This window comes from Mus caroli, chromosome 7 (assembly GCF_900094665.2).
Source record: "Mus caroli chromosome 7, CAROLI_EIJ_v1.1, whole genome shotgun sequence".
NCBI lineage: Eukaryota > Metazoa > Chordata > Mammalia > Rodentia > Muridae > Mus > Mus caroli.
This window is the reverse complement of record NC_034576.1, coordinates 78,605,712-78,612,405: the sequence shown is the minus strand read 5'-3', so window position 1 is coordinate 78,612,405 and position 6,694 is coordinate 78,605,712. Positions and strand designations below refer to the sequence as shown.

General features: G+C 43.6%; 1 pseudogene; it reads left to right on the top strand.

Moving 5' to 3' along the window:
* Positions 1–5,892: 5,892 nt before the first annotated feature.
* LOC110299190 lies at positions 5,893–6,390 on the top strand (annotated as a pseudogene).
* The last annotated feature ends 304 nt before the right edge of the window (positions 6,391–6,694 follow it).

Below are 6,694 nucleotides of genomic sequence, written 5' to 3'. Positions count from 1 at the left end.
AAAAATATTAAAAATTTAAAAAAAAAAAAAAAACAATCTAACCATCTTCAGACTGTCACTGAATTAACCAGCCAGGACACTTCCCTTTATTAAAACCCACAAGAGCACTGGAGCAATGGCTTGGCTTTAAGAACATGCACTGTTCCTCCAGAGGACCAAAAGTTGGCTCCCAGCACTCACATGAGACAACTCCTGATCTCCTGGAACTCAAGGTTCCTGACACCTCTGACATCTGAGGGTACCTGAATTCACCAGCACATAACTACACACACAATCAAAGTTTAAAATAACTAAAAATGTACATGAAAATAGTAACATGAGTCTTTAAAAGCCAAGCAGAAGTGGCACATGCTTTTAAATCTAGCATTTAGGAGGCAGAGGCAAATGGGTCTCTGTGGGTTCAAGGGCAGCCTAGGCTATAGAGCAAGTTCTAGTACAGCCAGAGCTACATAGAGAGATCTTTTCTTGGAAACAAACAGACAAACAAAAACCCACAATAAAGTAATTTTAAAAAAAAAAGGCAAATAGCCTAATTTTAATGGACAAAAACCTAGAAGCAGAAATATTTTCAAAAAATGATGTACAAATGGCCAGTAGGCACATCAACAGTGCTGTCGACACTGGTGCTAAGTGTTAAACTGATCAGTGTTGTTACTACCTGAGGCAAAACCATAAGGAGGTGTGACTTCCTATCCGCTCAGCCACAAACACATTCAGACTGTTTGCAGCCTGTAACTCTAACATTCAGGAAGCTGGGACAGGGGGGTTATCACAAGTCCATCACCATCATCATAAGCCTTGTCTACATAGTGAGGTCCAGGCCATTCAAGCCTACGTGGTAAGATCTTGTCTCAAAAGTAATAGTCAGGCTGAGTGTGATGGTGAACACCTATAATCCCAGAATTCAAGAGACAGGGACAGGCAGATCTCTATGTGTTTAAGTCAGCCTGGTCTCCATAGTGAGTTCCAGGACAAGCAAGGCTACATAGAGAAATCCTGTCTCAAAACAAACTAACAAAAACATGTAATAATATCTCTTAAATCGGCTAAGAGTGAGTCTTGGTAAAGATGTAGCAAGCCCTATACCCTGGTGGGAGATCACAATGGAACCGCTGTTCTAGGAAACATTTAAAAGCTAAAATAATGAGTCAGTGAGTCATTACTTCTGTGCCTAAGTATGTGCCCGAGGAAGTGAAAACAGACATCCACGCAAAACTTCACACATGCATCTTCCTCGGCAACACAGCATCAATATGGGGAGGCAATGACCACCCCCTTGGTATTTAGTTTCTCATCCATCAGTGAATGACAGTACACAGTGGGTCATGTCTATGCAATGTAACATTAGCCAGCAATGTCAAGGAACAATGTACAGTCACACCACACCTTGCATGAACCCTGTAGTGTAGAAGTGGAAGCCAGTGGCTGAGAACCACAGTCACACTTGGAAGAAATGATAAGAACAGGCAAATCTATAAGCAGCAGATAGGGGGAAGATGCTGGTCACCAGGTTGGGAGCATAAAATAAGGAAAAGAGGAGAATTTGAAGCTGATGTACAGAGCTTCTCGGAGATGATAGAAATTGTTTTATGCTGGCTGAGATGGCAGTGGTACAAATCTATAGAGTAGAAGCCGATGGGATGAGCACTTTATCTGAATGTATATTTGATTATTTTATTGGGGTGGGTGGAGGGAGATATCAGGTGCACTTACACCACAGGCAAGTATGGAGGTCAGAAAACAGCAGGGGAATTCTCAGGATTCAGCTCTCTCCTCCTTGTAGTATACAGAGATCGAACTCAGGCAGTCAGGCCTGCACATCTACCTGCTAATCCATCCCACAGGACTCGAAATGAGCAGTTAAAATGTGTGATTTGTATGGTCTGTAAATTCCATCTCAATAATCCTGTTGGTTTGTTTTAAGCCATCCTGAAATTATTTGATAAGATTTTTCTGAAGAAAAACTTCACCATCGTAGCTCTACATTCAATGTTTTTAAGTTTTTATTCTGTTCTAACTAAAGACCTTTCATGAATAATTAAAATAATACATTATTCTAAAAGCCAGCCTTACTTTAAAAGATATAGATTTGATTCTCAACTCTGCCTGAAGCCAGATAGTCTGGCACTGGACAAGTCCTGTCTCATTCCTTCCCTGGGATTGTCAGTATCCTTGACAGCAAACGAGAATCCATACCTGCCCCCCACAAGGCTCCCTGCTCCACTTCACAGTGTGGTCCAGATGCACCCTCCTCACGGCATCCACAGGAAAGGTGAATTAGGCCTAAGCTCCCTCACACAGAGGGACAACCATTGCTCACTCTCACAAAAGCAGCCTTGGGACTCCTGCCATCCCCGAATATCATAAAAATTAGAAATATTTCCAAAATGAGGGACTGGGGATGTAACTAGGTTGGTAAAGAACAAACAGCAAACCATTATCAGCCTTGTGGTACAGGAAAGGATTTGTTGGCTCAAAAACTGCACATTTGTGAAGGAAATTGATCTACCTCAAGATCCAGCTATATCACTCTTGGCCAAAGGATGCTTCATCCTACCACAGGGACACATGCTCAACCATGCTCATTGCTGCTCTATTTGTAATAGCTAGAAACTGAAAACCACCTAGATGTCCCTCGACAGAGGAATGAAGAAAGAAAATATGGGACATTTACACACAATGGAATACTAGTCAGCTGGTGTTTTGTTTTGTTTTGTTTTGCTTTTGCTTTTTACAAATGAAATCATGAATTCCACAGGCCTTAATTAAGAAAATGCCTCCATAAGATCAGGTTGTAAATCTGTGGGACATTTTCCTGTTTGTTTGTTTGTTTGTTTGTTTGTTTGTTTGTTTTCGAGACAGGGTTTCTCTGTATGGCCCTGGCTGTCCTGGAACTCACTTTGTAGACCAGGCTGGCCTCGAACTCAGAAATCTGCCTGCCTCTGCCTCCCAAGTGCTGGGATTAAAGGCGTGTGCCACCACGCCCGGCTTTAAGAGACATTTTCTTAATTAGTAAATAATGTGGGTGGGCCAAGCCTGTTGTGAGTAAAACCATCTCTGTCAAGTGGTCCCAAGTTCTACAAGAAAGCAGGCTGAGTACACAAGCCATGAGGAGCAAGCCAGTAAGCCATGTAGGATCCTGTTCTGTTTTAGTTCCTGTCCTGACTTCCTTCTGTGATGAACAGCAATGTGGTAGCATAAACTAAATAAACCATTTCCTCCCTAAATTGGTTAAGGCATCATCTTTCCTCACAGCAATAGTAACGCAACAGCATGACTATAAGGAAAATTATTACAAAAACATGCCCAATAACATTATACATTTCTTCATTGCCAAGTAAGACTCCTGGTTGACCCTTGTTCTGCTTGCATTAGAAGACACCATGTCACACAATGACACAACAAAGAAAGAATTTCAGGCCAACTTTTCTTATGGACATCGATGCAAAAATACTCAATAAAATACTTGCAAACTGAATCCAAGAATATATCAAAAAAAAACGTGCAGGGCATATCTGGGATGAGCCAGAGATCTGGGACTGGGGAGGCTCCCAGAAATCTATGGGGAAGACCCTAGCTGAGACACCTAGCCGCTGGTGATATGGAGACTGAAGTAGCTACCTTCAGGCAGGATTTCCAGTGGAGCAAGGGGAACACCAACCCACCCACAAAAACCTTTGACCCAAAATATGTCCTGCCTACAAGAAACACTGGAATAAAGATGGAGTAGAGAATGAGGGAATGGTGAACCAATAACCAGGCCAACATGAGACTACCCCATGGAAGAGAGCCAACTCCTGACAGTGATATTCTGCCATGCTTGCAGACAGTGGTAACCTAACATAACTGTCTTCTGAGAGGCTTCATCCAGCAGCTGATGGAAACAGAAGCAGAGAGCCACAACCAAACAATAGGTGGAGCTCGGGGAGTCGTGTGGAAGAGTAAGGGGTGAGGGAAGGATTGAGGGAGCCAGAGAAGTCAAGGACACCACAAGAAGATCTACAGAGTAAACTAACCCGGACCTATGGGAGCTCACAGAGACTAAACGACCAACTAAAGAATACACATGGGCTGAACCTAGGCCCCTACATATATGTAGCAGGTGTGCAGTTTGATCTTCATGTGGGTCCCCTAACAATTGTAGAAAGGGTTGTCGTCTCTGACTCTGATGTCTGCCTCTGGATCCCCTTCTTCTGCCTGGACTGCCTTATCTGGCTTCAGTGGAAGAGGATGTGCTTAGTCCTGCTTCGACTTGATGTACCAAGGCAGGTTGGTACCCATGGGGGAAGAAGGGGAAGGGGTATTGGAGGGAGCATGTGAAGGTAGGACTGGGAGGAAAGGATGAGGGATCTATGATCGGGATGTAACATGAATTCATTAATTAATTAATTAGTTTTTAAAAGGTGTGATGCAGTTTCTGCCACTCTAGCTCAGGAAGGGAACAGGAAGTTTAGCATCCCATCATCTAGGCAGCTTGTTGGTTCATGAACATAGGTAAAATGTCCGAGTAAGCATCAGACTGGGCATCTAAATACAAAGATTTAAGTCCTCTTCTTACCAAGAGTTGGGATGAAAACCATAGAGAACTTTGAATTCAAAAGAGTAGGGGAAAAAGAAAAAAACTTTACCAAGGCTTCTCCTATCCCCCTTGTTTCTAGAGGAGAAGTAGATTAGAGGCAATGGTAGTGAATTTGGGATATTTGTTAACCAAAGTCTCATAGGGTCAGATCCCATCAGTATAGGAGGGAGATTTGGCTTAATACAAGCACTTGATTTGCATTCAATGGATGTAAGATAAAATCTTGCAATCCCTGGATAGCAGAAGTTAAACTTAGAAGTTTGCTTTAGGAGACTGGAGAAATGGCTCAGCGGTTAAGAGCACTGACTGATCTTCCAAAGGTTCTTAGTTCAATTCCCAGCAGCCACATGGTGGCTCACAACCATCTGTAATGGGATCTGATGCCCTCTTCCGGTGTGTCTGAAGACAGCAACAGAGTACTCACATACATAAAACAAATAAATAAATCTTTAACAACAACAACAAAAAAAAGTTTGCTTAGGCTTTAAAGGCTCTGGGATGAATTATATCTTAAACTTCTGGTTAAGGGGACTAATTATAGATCATAGTGCAAGGGTTAAGGTGGTAATTATAGAGTGAGTGATCAGTTCTTCTTTACATTTTCTTTGTGGTTAACTATTTTGGTGCTGTTAGTTGATGGGAACCTATTGAGTGAGTGTCCTAGTTAGGGTTTCCATTGCTGTAAAGAAACACCATGACCCAGCCCGGTGTGGTGGCACACGCCTTTAATCCCAGCACTCAGGAGGCAGAGGCAGGTGGATTTCTGAGTTCAAGGCCAGCCTGGTCTGCAAAGTGAGTTCCAGGACAGCCAGGGCTACACAGAGAAACCCTGTCTCGAAAATCCCAGAAAAAAAAAAAAAAAGGAAAAAAAAGAAAAAAGAAAAAGAAACACCGTGACCAAGGCAACTCTTACAAGGGACAACATTTAATTGGGGCTGGCTTAGAGTTCAGAGGTTCAGTCCATTATCATCAAGGTGGGAGCATGGCAGCATCCAGACAGACATGGCCCTGGAGAAGGAGCTAAGTGTTCTACATCTTGATGTGACTGCAACCAGGAGAGACTGTCTATGTCACACTAGACAAAGCTTGAGCAAATATATTAACTCAAAGCCCTACCCCTCTAAAGACACAGTCCCTCTAACAAAGCCACACCTCCTCTAATAAGGGCACACCTCCTAATAGTGCCACTTCCCATCAGCCAAGCATATCCAAACCACCACAGTGAGAGAGTATAAATTCAATGTATATAGAAGAATAGGGCCCACTTCCTCTCCAGCTCCGCGTCCCGAAGGTGGATCCCACGCGGGGATCCCATGAGGATCGAAAAGTGTTATTTCTGCTCCGGGCCGATCTACCCCGGCCACGGCATGATGTTCGTCCGCAACGACTGCAAAGTGTTCTGATTCTGCAAATCCAAGTGTCATAAAAACTTTAAGAAGAAGAGGAACCCACGCAAGGTCAGGTGGACTAAAGCCTTCCGGAAAGCAGCCGGCAAGGAGCTCACAGTGGACAACTCATTTGAATTTGAAAAACGTAGAAATGAACCTGTGAAATACCAGCGTGAGCTGTGGAATAAAACTATTGATGCCATGAAGAGAGTTGAAGAGATCAAACAGAAGCGCCAGGCCAAATTTATAATGAACAGGTTGAAGAAGAACAAAGAGCTCCAGAAGGTGCAGGACATCAAGGAGGTCAAGCAGAACATCCATCTTATCCGGGCTCCTCTCGCCGGCAAAGGAAAGCAGCTGGAGGAAAAAATGGTCCAGCAGTTACAGGAGGATGTGGACATGGAGGAAGCTTCCTAACGGTGCTGCGCAGCCAGCCCCAAGCACACTGGAGTGGAGACTTTCGGCCCCTAAGTTATTCGTTGGTTCCACAAGGTTCTTCAGACAAGGGTGATTCAATGTGCTTCCCCCTTCAACGTTGCAGCCTGTAAAAGCATCTCCTGTGGGTGTTAGGTCTCAGCTCAGCACTCTGCCTCACTGTGTTATGCGCAGGCAAACAGGAAAGTTTGTGTGTGACAAGATGAAGACATGAACTGTGGGCATAAAATGGTTGAGCCAATTGTCTTCCTGTGTGAAATTCGAAATGATGTACTATTTTCCGTGCATTGGG